Genomic DNA, 17,649 nt, shown 5'->3' on the forward strand with positions numbered 1-17,649 from the left:
ATGGATGAACTCTTTTTTTTTTAAAATGTTTATTTATTTATTTATTTATTTATTTATTTATTTATTTATTTAATATATGAAATTTACTGTCAAATTGGTTTCCATACAACACCCAGTGCTCATCCCAAAAGGTGCCCTCCTCAATACCCATCACCCACCCTACCCTCCCTCCCACCCCCCATCAACCCTCAGTTTGTTCTCAGTTTTTAACAGTCTCTTAATTGACATGGATGAACTCTTGAAAACATTATGCTAAGTAAAAGAAGACCACAGGTTGTATGATTCCATTTCTATGAAATTTCCAAAACAGACGAATTCAAAGAGACTCAAAGTAGATTAGTGATTGCCTGGGGCTAAAGGACAGAATGGGGATTGGCTGAAAATGGGCATGAGGGATTGTTAAGGGGTGATGGAAATGTTGATAAAGTTGCATTGTGATTCTGGCTGTACAGCTCTATAAATGCACTAAGAATTATTAAGTTGTATACTTAAAATGGGCAATATAATTTTTTAAAGAAGTAAAAAAAAACCTCTAAAGAATATAGGAAGAGCGGATATGAGGAATTTCTTATATCTACTTCTGGGGCTCAGATAGAGCCCCCAAAGGAGAGCATTCTCCACACCACAGATTCCACACCCCAGTCCTCTCCTCCAGCCACCTGCCTCACTTCCAACTTGAAAGACATTTGAAACAATCAAACATGAGTTCCAACTTCCTACTTCTTTACCCACAACCTCCTTCTCCTTTTTTTTTCTCTAGACCCAGCAGGTGAACGGTCCCTTTCCCTGATCTTGACGCTGGCCCTGTGCTTTGCACCCCACCTGCACTGTGCTAGGCTCTGCTCCATGCGTGCTCCACACCCCATAAAGTCAGCCCCTCTTTCCCCACTGCAGTCTGCAACATGTCAAAATGCCCATACCTCTTCCACCTGAAGAAAAAGCAAGCACCCTTTCCAATTCTGCAATTTCTCTGAACTACTTTTTATCCCCTTCCTTCCTTCCTTCCTTCATTATCAACAACTTCTTCTTCTTCTTCTTCTTCTTCTTCTTCTTCTTCTTCTTCTCCTTCTCCTTCTCCTCCTCCTCCTCCTCCTCCTCCTCCTCCTCCTCCTCCTCCTCCTCCTCAAAAGAATAGTTGGCAACCACATTTCCACTCTTCTCCCATTGATGTGTCAACTCACAGCAATAAGGCTCCTGTCTCCATCCCTACAACTATTGTTCCCTGAAAACAAAACAATGACCTCTTTCCAAACTCCCAAATAGATTCTTCCCTTCACACCCCATTTTATATGGCCTCTCTAACCACTCCTTTCTAGAAGTTCTCTTCTCTCTGGGCTTCTGAGACTCCAGCTTCTGATAGTTGCCATGCCACTGTGAGGAGAAGTCTCTTCCCAGTCTCCAGCTGACTCTTCCCCTGCCTGGTGCTTCCTAATACTTTAACTTTGGCCTTATTCTCTTCTCAGACCGCATCCCCTCCCTGGGCCATCTCTTCACTCTCATGGCTTCATCATCCACCTCAGAGCTGGTGACTCTGCAAACTCAATCTTCAGTCCAGGCATCACCACTGAGCCTGGGAGTCAGAGATCCAATTGTTTTCTGCATCTATCTGGTGCTCCCCAAACCTGCCCCTCCTCCAGGCCTCCACTTCTCAGTAAATGTCACCACTATCTTCCTAGTTATTCAGCCAGAAATTTTGGAGACATCCTTGTCTTCTTTCCCTCCCTCACTTCCCATAATCAAATTACTAAACTGTATTGCTTTTACAACACAGTTCAATAATCTCTTTTTATAACTGACCCCTCCTTTCTATCCTTAGTGACACTGCCTGGCTAAGAAACAGTATCACTTGTGTGTGTGTGTGTGTGTGTGTGTGTGTGTGTGTGCATGTGCGTACGCGTGTGCATGCGTGTGTATGTGTGTGTGCACGTGTGCGTGCGCATGTGTGTTTTCTTTGAAAGCCAGACTTGGAATTATCATCACTGGGCATGAGGACCATGAAGCTGGAACCCCTTTGGTAATGCTGCTCTGGGACCCTCTGTTCTGGGTCAAGGTCTGCCATAGAACAAGAATCATAAGCTCGGTCTAGGGGACCCAGACAAGTCACCCTTAGCAGTAAAGCTGGGGAGATATGTAGGCAGGGGAGGTGTAGGGACAGAAGTGAACTGGAAACACAAGCCCTGTCTGAAGGCAGTGACACTACTCTGCTCAATCCACTGTAATGTGGAAGTGCAGAACTAATGTTGACAAATACTTTAATTTCCCCCCATAAGCTAGAAATTCAGATTTTTTTTTTAATGTTTATTTATTTTGGAGACAGAGAGAGACACAGCATGAGCACGGAAGGGTCAGAGAGAGAGGGAGACACAGAATGTGAAGCAGGCTCCAGGCTCTGAGCTGTTAGCACAGAGCCCGACGTGGGGCTCGAACTCACGAACTATGAGATCATGACCTGCGCCGAAGTCGGACGCTTAACCGACTGAGCCACCCAGGCGCCCCTAGAAATTCAGATTTTTATCTAAAATCGTCCCTGTTCAACATTGGAAACAAATTCAAAATATTTTTTAAAACATCACACAAACAGAGCATCTCTGCAGGACTGATATGACTTGCTTGTGAGTTCCACCCCAAAAGGGTTTCTGTCTGGGGAGGGCACGGTAGAAATGGGGTCTGGGGAGCAGGTTTCCGGCAGTGATTGTGCCCAGTCCCAACCCCAAGGGAGAGGGCGAAGGGGGGCTAGCTGCAAGCCCAGGGCGGAGACGCACGAGCCCACACTACGGGGATAGTAGCCAAGAGAGCATGCGGTGAGCATCCCCCACATCATAAATCAACCGAACGAGACAGAGCCAGAGATCAGGTCTCAGTGGCACCACTGTGCAAAGGGATCCAGTTCAGTCTGAGTGCCTGCCTCCATCGCAAAGTCCACTCACCTATGGACATTTGCCTGCACTCCTCAGCCCCAACCCATCCTCTTGAGGTGCCTATGGGACCTCGGCATGGTCCATATGGCACCAATGAGGAAGTCTGCCCGCTAGTCCCCTAGCTGCCATAGTCTCACTCCGTTACCTTATGCAAATGGCAGGCACACAGAGGCTGTTTCTCCATCTGGGTGCCCAAAGGAAAGCCTTCTGGACACCCTGACCTTCCTCTCGGACACGGTGAAAGGAGCAATAAGGAAACATTTGCAAAGCCCCCAGACCCACCTGTTGGCAGACGAAGGAGAGTTGCTATATAAATTATTAAAGAGACCGACCTGAGCCAAAGGGAGTCAGGGAAACTTCATTATTATGCATGGCACATGGCTGTCTTTTGAATATTCTGCTTCCTTGGTTTCCAATTTCCTTTTCTTAGTGAATCTTTCTCCCTCATAAATCTTTGCATCGCAATGTTCTGTTCTTTCTTCTTTTGTGTTCTGAACTGGGAGTTCTCGCAACCCCTCCGTGGTTAATCCACTCCTCCAAACGTTGCAGGCTCCGAGTGGCACTGTGCACAGTTATTGCTCTTGAAGGCAGGTGACACCCTTCTGCCTCCACTCTCTGTAGAGCCTGCTGCCCTGAAGGACAGGTTCTGGAGGGAAGGCAGGGGAGGGGGCGTTAAGGAGAGCCAGGCAGGCATGGAATGCTCCCACCACTCTCTCCTCCTCTCCTAGCTGGCCAAGGAAACACTCCCCAACCATTCTCTAGAACAAACAAAGCGAGCACCAGGGGTTTTTGTGAATCTGACAGCCGGTGATCACAGAAGGAAGACTTCCAATGCCCCCAGGGATGGCACCTGGCCCAGAATTAGCATCAAGTGCCCTCTAGTGGGAATCAGAGGCACCCTTTCTAAGAGGCAAATGCTCGTGTCCTGTCCAAATTGGACATCAGCATTAGTGGTAGCATACGATGGGGAGGAAATCGCAATTGGTATCTTCATCACTAAAAACCAGAGAGAAAGGCTTCCTTTGGTATCAAGAGGAATCTGACATATGAGCAAATGTGTGCCACTCTAATTAGGCTCCATTTCTCTGGCAGAGACCGTACATACACAAGTGAGGGACCAGCAGTGATCTCGGGGTGGCACGTGAGCGTGTGGTAGGCACACAGGCATGAACATGTTTCCCCTTTGCCCTCGTGTTTGAAACGTGTTGAGGCAGACACAGCTGTTTAAACCGGCATCCCTGTTAATCTCTGTGTTCCCAGTGCCTAATGGTTACGTGACTGAACTGAATTTAAATTGCCGTAAGCTTGTTAATTGCAAAGGAACAGAAAAATTTCAGGGGGATGGTGGTTGGGAGCTGCATTTCTACCACTCTGCCTGCTGATACACACCCCCCACTCTGCATAGCTCCTGCCAGATAGTCAAAAGAACGGGGTTGGTGTTGGGCTTAACTGTTTATGCCTGGTGGGTCACATGGTATAATGAAAAATCTTGGGTTCTGGACTCAGATGTGACTTCAGTTCAATGGGATTTACTCCACTTACTAATTGTGGGAACTGTACAAGTTTGTAAAGCTTTCTGCCCATCAGAAAGATGCCTTCATCTTTAAAATGAAAATACTGGGGCGCCTGGGTGGCTCAGTCGGTTAAGCGGCCGACTTCGGCTCAGGTCATGATTTCACGGTCCTTGAGTTCGAGCCCCACGTCGGGCTCTGTGCTGACAGCTCGGAGCCTGGAGCCTGTTTCAGATTCTGTGTCTCCCTCTCTCTGACCCTCCCCCGTTCATGCTCTGTCTCTCTCTGTCTCAAAAATAAATAAATGTTAAAAAAAAAATTAAAAAAATAAAAATAGAATGAAAATACTAAGACCTGTTTCAGAATCTATATATTTTATTTAGCCTAATGCAAACTATTCAAACCATGTATAGACATGTATTTAATGACATGGAAACTTTATGATATATTAAGTAAAAAAAGAGAAGGTTATGGAATAGGTGTAGAATACCTACAGGTATAGAATATTCTACAGCTGTAGAATATCACTGTTTGTAAAGTGAAATAACAGTACTGTCTGGGTGTCCCCAGGTTTTCTTGTGTTTTGGGCCCACTGCTACCACACACGCACAGCACCGTGACAGAAACGAGGGGACCCACTGGGTCCAAGGTGCCTGTCCACTGGTGTAGTCTCTGCCTGGACAGTTCTTTTCAAGGCCACAGCTTCTGTGATTTGTCTCTAATCTCTCCCCAGGGGGGAATCTCTGCACATTTACCATCACACCTATTCCTTTTTCCCCACAAAAGCATCCCGAGAGTTAGCATTCCACGTCTAAGAATAAAGTACACTGGTAAGCTGATGAGAAGAGCTGCTTTGCACTTTTGGGTTTTATACACATTTGGGCAAAAGAGAACTAATCTAATCGAAGATTCAGGAGACTCTTCACTGTCACAAATGACTATTTAACCAGTAATTATCTCATCTATGAAATGATAGGGAAAAGGCACTGAAAGGGGCACCCCAACGCCCTGTTGTACTCTGTTGATAATAGTAAAAGCTGGTTCAAATCTTTGGAAAACTATCCGATAAGAGCCTTTAAAATGGCACACCTTTAACCCAGTAATTCTGGGACTGGAGCCTAAGAAAATAATTTAGAACACATAAAAACTTTCATGCACGAGAACATGCATGGTAGCATTATTTATGCTGGTAAAAAACTTAAAAAAAAAAAGAATAAACAACAATAATCATTCAAGGCATAAGTAAATAATGACCCACCCAAATGTTAGAATAGTTACCCAACGCTGTGAGAAATGGTTTCCAAAGATGGTGGACAACATTACGAGTGATTTTTTTTTTCTTTCTGCTGAAATATTTACTTCATTCTACAAGAAGTGAGGACTAGAACACTTTCTTACACACTTCACAAAAATAAACTCAAAATGGATAAAGGACCTGAATGTGAGACAGGAAACCATCAAAACCCTAGAGGAGGAAGCAGGAAAAAAACCTCTCTGACCTCAGCCACAGCAATTTCTTATTTGACACATCTCCAAAGGCAAGGGAATTAAAAGCAAAAATGAACTATTGGGACCTCATGAAGATAAAAAGCTTCTGCACTGCAAAGGAAACAACCAACAAAACTAAAAGACAACCAATGGAATGGGAAAAGATATTTGCATATGACAGATCAGACAAAGGGCTAGTATCCAAAATCTATAAAGAACTCACCAAACTCCACACCCGAAAAACAAATAATCCAGTGAAGAAATGGGCAGAAAGCATGAATAGACACTTCTGTAAAGAAGACATCCAGATGGCCAACAGGCACATGAAAAGATGCTCAATGTCACTCCTCATCAGGGAAATACAAATCAAAACCACACTCAGATATCACCTCATGCCAGTCAGAGTGGCCAAAATGAACAAATCAGGAGACTACAGATGCTGGAGAGGATGTGGAGAAACGGGAACCCTCTTGCACTCTTGGTAGGAATGCAAACTGGTGCCACCACTCTGGAAAACAGTGTGGAGGTTCCTCAAAAAATTAAAAATAGATCTACCCTATGACCCAGCAATAGCACTGCTAGGAATTTACCCAAGGAATACAGGAGTACTGATGCATAGGGGCACTTGTACCCCAATGTTTATAGCAGCACTTTCAACAATAGCCAAATTATGGAAAGAGCCTAAATGTCCATCAACTGATGAATGGATAAAGAAAGTGTGGTTTATAGACACAATGGAATACTATTTGGCAATGAGAAAGAATGAAATATGGCCTTTTGTAGCAACGTGAATGGAACTGGAGAGAGTTATGCTAAATGAAATAAGTCATACAGAGAAAGACAGATACCATATGTTTTCACTCTTATGTGGATCCTGAGAAACTTAACAGAAGACCATGGGGGAGGGGAAGGCAAAAAAAAAGAAAAAAAAGTTAGAGAGGGAGGGAGGCAAACCATAAGAGACTCTTAAAAACTGAGAATAAACTGAGGGTTGATGGGGGGGGGGGTGTGAGGGAGGGAAAAGTGGGTGATGGGCATTGAGCAGGGCACCTGTTGGGATGAGCACTGGGTGTTGTATGGAAACCAATTTGACAATAAATTTCATATTAAAAAAATTTTTTTTAATCTGAAAATTTCAAAAAAAAAGAAGTGAGGATAATTTTGAATTTGGAAAAAATAACTTTCATTATTTAAAAAAAAAAAAGAGTCCAGATTAGATCATCATTAGGGTCACTGGTCACAGGTTGGGTTCTTCAGAAGCAGATGCCGAGCTGGATTTCAGGTAGAAGATGTTGGTCAAGGATCGACACTTGGGCAAGGAAGGGAGTGGAAGGAGAATGAATCAGAGGAGGCAGTAAAGACCTGAAGAGACTTTACCACCCCACTAGAGCACTTTAGAGCAAGCACTGCCCACATGAGTGTCCCACATTGGGTCAAAATGGCCTGACCTTTCTCAGTCACCAAATGCAGGCTGCACGCAGAAGGGCACGACCTCAGGTGAAGAGTGGCCTCTGTAGCTGAGGCAGAATCAGACGGATTTAACAGCTAGAGGCTCCTCTTGATTACACTCCTTGCAGTTGGGCAGTAAGTCTTTCCTGGAAGGGAGATCTAGGTGCCTTCCATAACCATGCCTTCCCTCCTCAATCCCGGTTCTTAGGCTCCCGTATCACATGCTTAGTTACTACACAAACAATAACAAAACAATCTTACATAGCACCTTTACCATGTTCTCACATATGGCACGCTTCCCTAATTCATAGGACGGAACCAAGAGGACTGTGAGGGATGTTTTTTAAAAGCACTGCACAGCTTTTTCATGACATTTGCTTTCCCCTCTTCAGTAAGGCCATTTCATCTAAGATTGGTTCAAATTGTGAAACAGGGAACTTAAGCGCTTCCTCTTCTCAATGCAATTCTCTCCCCTGCTAGCAACTCTTTTCCTTGTTCCTGTCAGACAGCTATTGCTCTAATATTGGCAAAAATCCCTGTGCTCATGGTAACATCTTACCCCAGCCTCTCCTTCAGGTAGCTCCGTCTCTCTTTTCTACAACTGGCTAAGCCTAGAAAATGACTGACACACTTAATGCAAACAGGTTCTAATGACTAAGTACAATGTACTATTCTGCCAAACACAGTTGTGTTTCAAAAGTGGTGCCCACATGTAACAACAGAAGCATAGGCAACAAAAGAAAAAAAATAAATTGGATTTCACCCAAATTCAAGACTTTTTTGTATCAAAGGACATTATCAATGGAGCGAAAAGATAACCCACAGAATAGGAGAAAATATTTGCAAATCATATATCTAATAAGGTACCGACATATATATAAAGAACTCCTGCAACCCCAAAACAAACAAAAAAAAGCCAAACAAAACTCAAAAATGAACTTTTTGGGGCACCTGGGTGACTCAGTCAGTTGAGCGTCCAACTTTGGCTTGGGTTGTGATCTCACGGTTCGTGAGTTCGAGCCCCTCACCAGGCTCTCTGCTGTCAGCCTGTCAGCGCAGAGCCCACTTGGGATTCTCTGTCCCCCTCTCTCTGCCCTCTCCCCTGCTTGCGCTCTCTCAAAAATAAATAAACATTTTTAAAAAATGAGCTTTTTGATTAGAGATTTCTCCCCAGAGTATACACAAATGGCTAATAAGCAACCGAAAAGATGTTCAGCATCACTAGTCATTGGGGGAAATGCAAACCAAAACCACAATGAAATACCACTTCATGCTCATTAGGATGGTTATTATAAATAAACAAAAACAAAATGAAACACAGAAAATAAGCATTCGCAAGGACATGAAGGAATTGGATCACTTACTCATTGCTGGTGGGAATGTAAAATGATGTAGCTGCTGTGGAAAATATGGCAGTTCCTCAAAAAAGTTAAACATAGAGTTATCATAAGAGTCAGCAGTTCCACGTCTGGGGACCTACCCAAAAGAACTGAAAGGGACTTGAATGGACATTGGTGCACCCATATTTGTAGCAGCATCATTAACAATAGCCAAAACATGGAAATAACCCAAATGTTGGATGAAGTGGTACGTACATACCATGGAATATTATTCGGCCTTAAAAAGGAAGGGAATTCTGATATGTGCTACAATGTGGATTAACCTTGAGGATATCACGCTAGGTGAAAAAGCCAGACACAAAAAGCTACATATTATACGATCCCATTGATATGAAATGTCTATAATTGGTTAATCCACAGAGGAAGTAGATTAGTGGTTGCCAGGGGCTGGGGGAACGGAGGAATGGAGAGTGACTGATAATGAGTCTGAAGTTCCCTTTGGGGGTAATGAATATGTTCAGGAATTAGACTGTAGGGATGGTTGTACAGCTTTGCGAACATACTAAAAACCACTGAATTTTATACTTTAAAAGGGTGAATTTTATGATATGTAAATTATAGCTCAATTTTAAAATTTGTTCAGATAGTTCCAACTTCATGAAGACCTCCCTGAGCCTTCTGGTTAGGGTTAACCACTCCCTCTTGTGCACAGGCTTTAGATCACATCTTTATTGAGTCATGTCGTTTTTTGTAATATCCCAGCCCCTGAGCTCCACCTAGACAGGACTGCATCTTGTCTATGCCTGTAACTTCTACCGGGCACACTGCTTGAAACTCAGCACACAGTCAATAAACACGGGTTGAACTGAAGATATTACCTACTTTCCAAGACTTTATAATACGCAGCAATATTGAGCAATCCATTTGTTGGATATGATAAATATTATCCACACATTATGTGTAAGACTTCAGTGATATAAAAATGAAAGATGCATGGTCTCTACCTTTGAGGAACTACAAATTTTTGGTGGAAATAAGCATACTTAAATACAGGCATACCTCAATTTATTGCGCTTCACAGATACTGTGTTGTTTTTTTTCTTTTACAAATTAAAGGTTTGTGGCAATCCTGCATCAAACAAGTCTGTCGGTGTCATTTTCCCAACAGCATTTGCTTTGTTTCTCTGCGTTACATTTTGGTAATCTTTGCAGCATTTTACACTTTTTCATTATTGTTATATTTGTTGGTCGGCGATCTTTGATGTTACTACTGTAATTGTTTTGGGGCACCACTGGCAAACTTAATCTATAAATGTTGTGTGTGTTCTGAATGCTCCAGCCACCGAGCATTCTCATGTCTTTGTCCCTCTTCTCAGGCCTCATTATTCCCTGAGGCACAATACTATTAGGCCAATTAATAACCCTACTTAATGGTCTGTAAGTATACAAGGGAAAGGAAAAATCACGTCTCTCACTTTAAATCAAAAGCTAGAATGATTAAGCTTCATGAAGAAGGCGTGTTGAAAGCCAGAGCCTGGGCCAGAGCAAGGCCCTCATTCTCTTCAATTCTATGAAGGCCGAGCAAGGTGAGAAAGTTGAAGAAGAAGAGTTTGAAGCTAGGAGAGGTTGGTTCGTAAGGTTTAAGGACAGGAGCCGTCTCTGTAACATAAAAGGGCAGGAGGAAGCAGCAGGTGCTGATGCAGAAGCTGCAGGAAGGTATCCAGAAGATCCAGCTAAGACAATTAACAAAGGTGGCTACACTAAACAACAGGTTTTCAATGTAGACAAACAGCCTTATATTAGAAGAAGATGCCATTTAGGACTTTGATGACTACAGCAGGAGAAGGCACTGCCTGACTTCAAAGCCTCAAAGGACAGGCTGACTCTCTTGTTAGAGGTTAATACAGCTGGTAACTCAAAGTTGAAGCCGATGCTCAGTTACCATTATGAAAATCTTAGGGCCCTTAAGAACTATGGTAAATCTACTCTGCTTATGCTCTAAACGGAAATGGAAAAACAAAGCCTGGATGACCGCACATCTGTTTACAACATGATTTACTGAATATTTTAAGCCCACTGTTGAGACCTGCTGCTCAGAAAAAAAAGATTCCTCTGAAAATATTATTGCTCATTGACAATGCACCTGGGTGCCCAAGAGCTTCAATGGAGACGTACAACAAGATTCATGTTGCTTTCATGTCTGCTAACAACATCCATTCCACAGCTCATGGGTCAAGGGGTCATTTCAACTTTTGAGTCTATTTAAGAAATACATTTCATAAGGCTGTAGCTGCCATAGATAGTGATTCCTCTGATGGAGCTGGGCAAAGTAAAAGGAAAACCTGGAAAGGATTTGCCATCCTAATACCATTAAGAACATACATGACTCATGGTAAGAGGTCAAAATGTCAACATTAACAGGAGTTTGGAAGAAGTTGAATCCACCTCTCATGGACGACTTTGAGTGGTTCCAGACTTCAGTGGAGACAGTAACCACAGATGTGGTAGAAATAGCAAGAGAATTAGAAGTGGAGCCTGAAGATGGGACTGAATGGCTGCCATCTCATGATCAAACTTGAATAGAGGAGGCACGGCTCCTGATGGATGAACAAAGACAGCGGTTTCCTGAGATGGAATCTACTCCTGGTGAAGATGATGTGAAGCTTGTTGAAATGACAACAAAGGATTCAGGACATTACCTAATATTACATACACTCAGTAAAGCGGCGGCAGGATTTGAGAGGATTGGTTCCATTCTGAGAGAAGTCCTACTATGGGTAAAATGCTATTAAACTTTATTTTTAATGTTTAGGTATTTATTTTGAGAGAGAGAGAGAGAGAGAGAGAGAGAGAGCGCGTGTGCACGGTGGGGTGTGGGGGGAGAGGGAGAGAGAAAATCCCAAGCAGGCTCCACGCTGTCAGCGCAGAGCCTGAGGTGGGGCTCGATCTCACAAACCATGAGATCATGACCTGAGCTGAGGTCAAGAGTCGGACACTTAATCAACTGAGCCACCCAGCCTCCCCTAAAATGCTCTTAAACAGCACATGCTACAGGGAAATTGTTTGTGAAAGGAAGAGCCAATTGACATAGAAACTTCACTGCTGTCTTAGCATAAGAAATTGTGCAATGACCCAACCTTTGGCAACCACCATCCTGCACCCCTGATTGGTCAGCAGCCAACTGACCACGTTGAGGCAGGACCCTCTACCAGCAAAAAGGATTATGATTTGCCGAAAACACAGTTGGTGGTTAGCATTTTTTAGTGATAAAGTGTTTTTTAATTAAGGTATATGCATTTTTAAGATATAACACTACCGCACGCTTAATATACCACAGCACAGTGGCAACGTCACTTTTGTACGCACTAGGAAACCAAAAAATTCATTTGGCTCACTATTTTGCAGGGAGGCCTGGAACTGAGCTCACAATGTCTCCGAAGTATACCTCGACACAAGGTAGAAAATAAGTGCCACATGAATGGCATGACAATCCATAGCTAGCAGTTCAGTGAAGTAAAAAATGACTACCTTGGGGGTGATGAAGAAGATTTTGTTGACGTAGAGGCATGAAAGTGAACTTTAGGGTTGTAACAAGATAAGAAAATGAAAGCTTCCACGGAGGCACCTTCCAGAGCTGTGTGTTGGACCAAACTGCAAACACTTTCAAAGTAGGTGGTAAAAAGTGGGGGAAGAGAGGCAGGTAACTCTTAAATTGTCACCTACATTGATGGCATAAAGGGACGTTGAACTGGAGAGAGGAAGCATTTTGAACAAAGCATTTCTTTGGAGAGAGAACTACTGAGTGTGAAGAATTCTACCGTCCTCCCCAAGGGTGAAGGAGGAGAGAGAGGGAGATATGCTCCTTACCTCAAATCACAGCGCAGGACTTTGAGGGAACCACCTGCAGAGCTTAATGTGTGTCTCTGGCAGTTTGAGGCACCCAGGACTGCCACCTGGCATGCACTTGAGACATGTAAATCTAGAGGGCTGAGGTGTGGGGAAGCAGCCACACTCCCAGAGGCCACCTGGGCAAACAGTGCTTCCTTCCAAGGGACCAGAGGAGGTCCCCGAGGGAAAGGGAGTCAGTCTGCTCAAAATGACCTCCCGCAGGGGTGGGGGCCTTAGCAGAAGCAAGCTGGATGGGGGACTGCTGTGCCATACCTCAGGGTGAAGTGTGGGGAAAGGGAAGGTCTCTGGGGAACCCACGAAAAAGTCCCTAAAAGAGCAATCAACTTTAACCAGCTGCAAGGTCCAGACAGCACCTGTTCGATCATTTCCACAGTAATTATCAACAAGGGTTGTGCTAATTTCCCTTCCTAATTCCTCTTTACTAATGTCCCTCCCCAAACTCCAGACCCTGAAGGGGTCAGAAATAGGTTGATACAATGGAAGAAGAGAAGAAGGAACATTCGAGGAGGAAAGAGAAGCCAAGAATGCTTCTCTTCCTCACCTTCAAATGTCAAACTTCTAGCCTTCGGTCAGCCCAAGTATGAGGAGGGGAGAAACTTCAAGGTTCAAGTTCTAATTCTTCTCTTGGATTGCCATTTTAATTCCTGATTGCCACTTTATTTTGTGACTTAAAAAGTGACTGAGTGCTTTTATTACCTCTGCCTTTGTCTCCTCTAAGGGCAAGGAAGAGACAGCCCCTTGGTGAGATGTAAAGAGACAGTGGGGGGTCAAAAATGAATTTGCCTTAAGATTCCATTCTACCAGTTGTGGTTGTTCAGTGGAAGTATTACAGGCAGAGAAACAGGAAAAGGAGCCTCCAGCAAAATTATGGAGGTAGCCAGATCCAAGTTTTATTTGGCAAAGGAGACATAGATAAATACATCTATCCCAGGAGTAGGGACAGCATGAGGGAGGCTGTAAATATGGACAGGGAGCTGACTGGAAGGGCCTCCAGTGCCAAGCTAAAGAGTCATTTAAACACTAAAGTAAAATGTCAGTGTATTTGGTATTTATTTCATATAATGTATTTTAAGTACTTGAGATCAGTAAAACAAAGTATTTAATACATTACAAATACAAAAATTGATAATCGTAAGTAAAATGTAAATATACTGAATATATATTAAATATACTCTAATATAAAGATAAAATGTTGCTTAAGCACTACATAAAGTTTAATTGAGATTTAAAAATGAATTGAAATTGACAACAACAAAATGAAATAAAATTATGATCTTTTTTAAAAAGTGATCTTGGTCTTTCAATGATGTCATCATTGAGTTATGAAAAACTTTCCAGTTGCTGAAAATTTCTTTCCGAATCTACACTGGTTAAGGGAATAATAAGGAGATAATTGTAAGCTGTTCTCAAATATTTTTCTCTAGCCTATGATCTTCAAACAATCCTATCTCTTGGGAGATAACTTTGAGGAAATTTGGAGGGAGACAATGTTTTGTTTCTCTGCAGAAACAACAATTTTTTTATTAAAAATTTTTTAATGTTTATTTTTTTTTGAGAGAGAGAGAGAGAGACAGAGAGACAGAGCATGAGCATGGGAGGGGCAGAGAGAGGGAGACACAGAATCTGAAGCAGGCTCCAGGCTGTCAGCACAGAGCCTGATGTGGGGCTTGAACCCTCAAACCCTGAGATCATGATCTGAGCCAAAGTCGGACACTCAACCAACTGAGCCACCCAGGCACCCCTAACAATTTTTTTATTGGTTACAAGCTACAAGCCATATATACATACACACACACATATATATATGTATATATGCATGTGTGTGTGTGTATCTTCCAAAAAAGTATTTCTCATTTGTTTTCATCTTCCTATTTTATCTTACCTAAGTAGAAATGTTAATGCAGGTACCATATTAATGCCAATAGTGTCTGTTCATATTCCATTTGCTGGAAAGTCTTTGTAATAGATAAGAATCATTTCTGCATTAGAAGCTTTCCTTTGGTGGTTGCTATTTTCTTCTTTTGCTTGAAATTTATGGAAGTATAGAAGACAGCTTTCTCAACAAGCTCACCTATAGTCAAAGTCTTTAAAAATTTTTTTTTTACATTTATTTGTTTTTGAGAAACAGAGTGAGACAAAGCGTGAGCAGGGGAGGGGCAGAGAGAGATGGAGACACAGAATCTGAAGCAGGCTCCAGGCTCTGAGCAAGCGGTCAGCACCGAGCCTGACGCGGGGCTCGAACCCACAAACTGTGAGATCATGACCTGAGCCAAAGTCGGACGCTCAACCAACTGAGCCACCCAGGTGCCCCACCTATATAGTCCAAGTCTTAATGAAGCATGTCTGTGGTATGTCAAGACATAAATAATTGAGATTTTTTTTTTTTAACTCCTAAATTAACAGTATGACACCAACAGAAATACCAGTATTCCAGGTATAAAGCAGCACGGAATACCAGACTGGTGGGCCACTGAACGCTGATACCAAGAATCATCCTGTGGGCAAAGGGGAGCCTTGTGTTTACACAAGGAAATGACGGAGGTACAGAGGCAGAGGTAGACATACCTAATTGGAGTTCTAAGAGCTGCAGGAGAGGATTAAGCCCACGTCCCTCTGCTGAAAGGTGAGCAACTTCGCCGTGAGCCCCTGACAAGGCACACAGGGCATTGATTAATAACAGGAGGAAAGACGGGAGAAGGGTGTGGAAGACATCTGCCGTGTCCCCTCATCATCCATTGCCCCTTTGCTGCTGAGAGCAGTTCTCTGAGTCTCCTTTGAAGAGCTGCTTTCACCCCTCTGCTCGTTTGCTTTGGGTGGGTTTCACTTACTTCCCCATCAACTCCAGGGATGGTCAGAAATGATTTGTTCAGAAATTAAGCACGTGTCCCGAATCTGGCAAGTGATTCTGAGGCCCAGGATCTCTGTTTGCATGAAGGGAAAAAAAGCTCATTGTTTCCAGCTAAGCTGAACGGGGAAGAGCGACGGCCACGGTGCAAACCAGGGGCAGCCTAGCAGTCGCCAGACAGTTTGAAGTTACACAGTTTGAGGCTAAAAGCAACAGAGAGAGAGAAATGAAGCTGGAGGCGGCAAAAGAAGCCAGAAACCATCTGTATGTCCTCTTTGGGAAAACATCCATTCAGGGCTTCTGCCCATTTCTTTTCATTAGAAACCAATGTTATCAGTGCTCCTAGCCAGCTAAGCCTGAGGCAGTTCTGAAGTTTTCCATAACGTGGGCTAATCAATTCCTCTCTTTTCTTTCCTCCTGTTAACCCAGCTTGAATCAAGTTTGCTGCCACTTGTGACCCAACAAGTGCTAAATGATATTCAAGAAAATAATCGAGGAAGCCATCAATCACTGAGGTGATAACAGGAAGAGAGAGACATACTGGTGAGAAGTTCTGAAGGAAAACCAACGTTTTAATCTCACATGTTGGAGGGATACCACACACGCGATATAGCACACAAATTACTCACCCCTTCCCCAGCATAAGTTTAGCAGTATCAATCTGGGGCTCATATTATAGGTCCAGATGTTACACGGGCAGGGGCTCTAATTCAAACTACCCAGCAATCCAATTATAATTATGTACTTATGTTATATCTTTATAATTAATATGATAATACATAAGTAACATTATTATTTTTATTATTATTACTATTGATGGGTTTTCTCTTTTCCAAACTTATTGGGAAAAGAGAAAACCCATCACTGGGGGAAATAATTTGTTGGAGGTGAAACTATCAATCTTACCTGCCTCAATGTGTGTCTTTACCTCCTTCTTCCCTATCTTGCTGGAAGAGGTGACCCTTAATGAAAGACATAACCCTCCTGTGGATGGCTGATCTTAATTGGAGAGGTGGGACTTCTCCTGTCCAAGGTGGATCCTTCCTCCTTTCTTTATCATACCTTCTCCCACCTCCGTATGGGCTTTGTCCTATCAATGATTCCTTTTTGTCTTGCTTCCTCTCTACTGGCAATTTTCTCCCATTTTTATAAAAAATCCCCTGTACTAAAATAACGCCGTCCTAGACTATCAGTAGTTCTGAAAGTGTGATCTGAAGAGCTCCTATATCAGAATCACCAGGGGGTACTTGTCTAAAACTAAAATTACTAAAATTGCAGAGTCCTGGACCCCACCCTGATCTGTAAGACTCACTGGTGCCCTGGAACCTGCACTCTGACAAACCCTCCAGGTGATTCCAATGCACCAGGCAATGGTGCACTACCCTCTCTTGTGTGTACTGTGAATATTTCACTTTCCCATGATCCTCAAATCTTCAAAAGCATCAAGCTTGGCTCCCCTCCCATACACATACTGATTTTGCAGAAAAAAGAAACCATTAAAGGAAAAAAAAACCCCTCTAATTCCCATATTATAAATGTAACTCCATTCATGGGGTGCCTGAGTGGTTCAGTCAGTTAAGCGTCTGACTTTGGCTCAGGTCATGATCTCACGGTTCGTGAGTTCGAGCCCTGTGTTGGGCTCTGTGCTGACAGCGCGGAGCCTGGAGCTATGAGCTCTGTGTCTCTCTCTCTCTGTTTGCCCCTCCCCTGCTCAGGTTCTGTCTCTCTTTCTCTCTCAAAAATAAATAAACATTAAAAAAAAAAAGAAAAAAAAAGAAACGTAACTCCGTTCACACACACCTACCCTTTCTACTTTTCCTCTTATCAACATGGAAAATACGTACTTTCTCCTTCTGAGGCTAATTATGACATCTGAGTTCATTTGTCCCCTTTTCCTACCCTCCTAAGCGCTCCACTCGATCTACTATCCTGTCTCTTATATTTTTAACCTCTCCGTATCCACAGCCTTCTTTTTATCAACATTTAAACATATATACAATTGACCCTCAGACAACATGGGGTTAGAAGTGCCGACCTCTCCCTCCCGGCGCCCGAAGTCAAAAGTCCACCTATAACTTTTGGCTCCCCAAACACTTAACTACTAACAGCCTACTGTCGACCAGGAGTGTTACTGGTAACACAAGCAGTCAGTTAACACGTAGTTTGTACGTTATGTGTATTAGGTACCG

General features: G+C 43.1%; 1 long non-coding RNA gene across 8 annotated transcripts in view; it reads right to left on the reverse strand.

Annotated features, from left to right (window-relative positions):
• The window catches only part of LOC109259154 (uncharacterized), a 100,179-nt gene that overhangs the window by 79,014 nt on the left and 3,516 nt on the right, over positions 1-17,649 (reverse strand). For 2 of the 8 annotated variants that reach the window (XR_008417780.1, XR_008417771.1), the window contains exon 2: positions 3,251-3,564. The exons of 5 other annotated variants lie outside the window; for them this stretch is intronic. This is a non-coding gene — a long non-coding RNA (uncharacterized LOC109259154). Of the gene's footprint in view, positions 1-3,250; positions 3,565-15,180; positions 15,537-17,649 lie in introns of all 8 variants that reach the window. One more of the 8 variants, XR_008417772.1, reaches the window with a different exon arrangement.

This window comes from Panthera pardus, unplaced genomic scaffold (assembly GCF_024362965.1).
Source record: "Panthera pardus isolate Hobbes unplaced genomic scaffold, ASM2436296v1 HiC_scaffold_11, whole genome shotgun sequence".
NCBI lineage: Eukaryota > Metazoa > Chordata > Mammalia > Carnivora > Felidae > Panthera > Panthera pardus.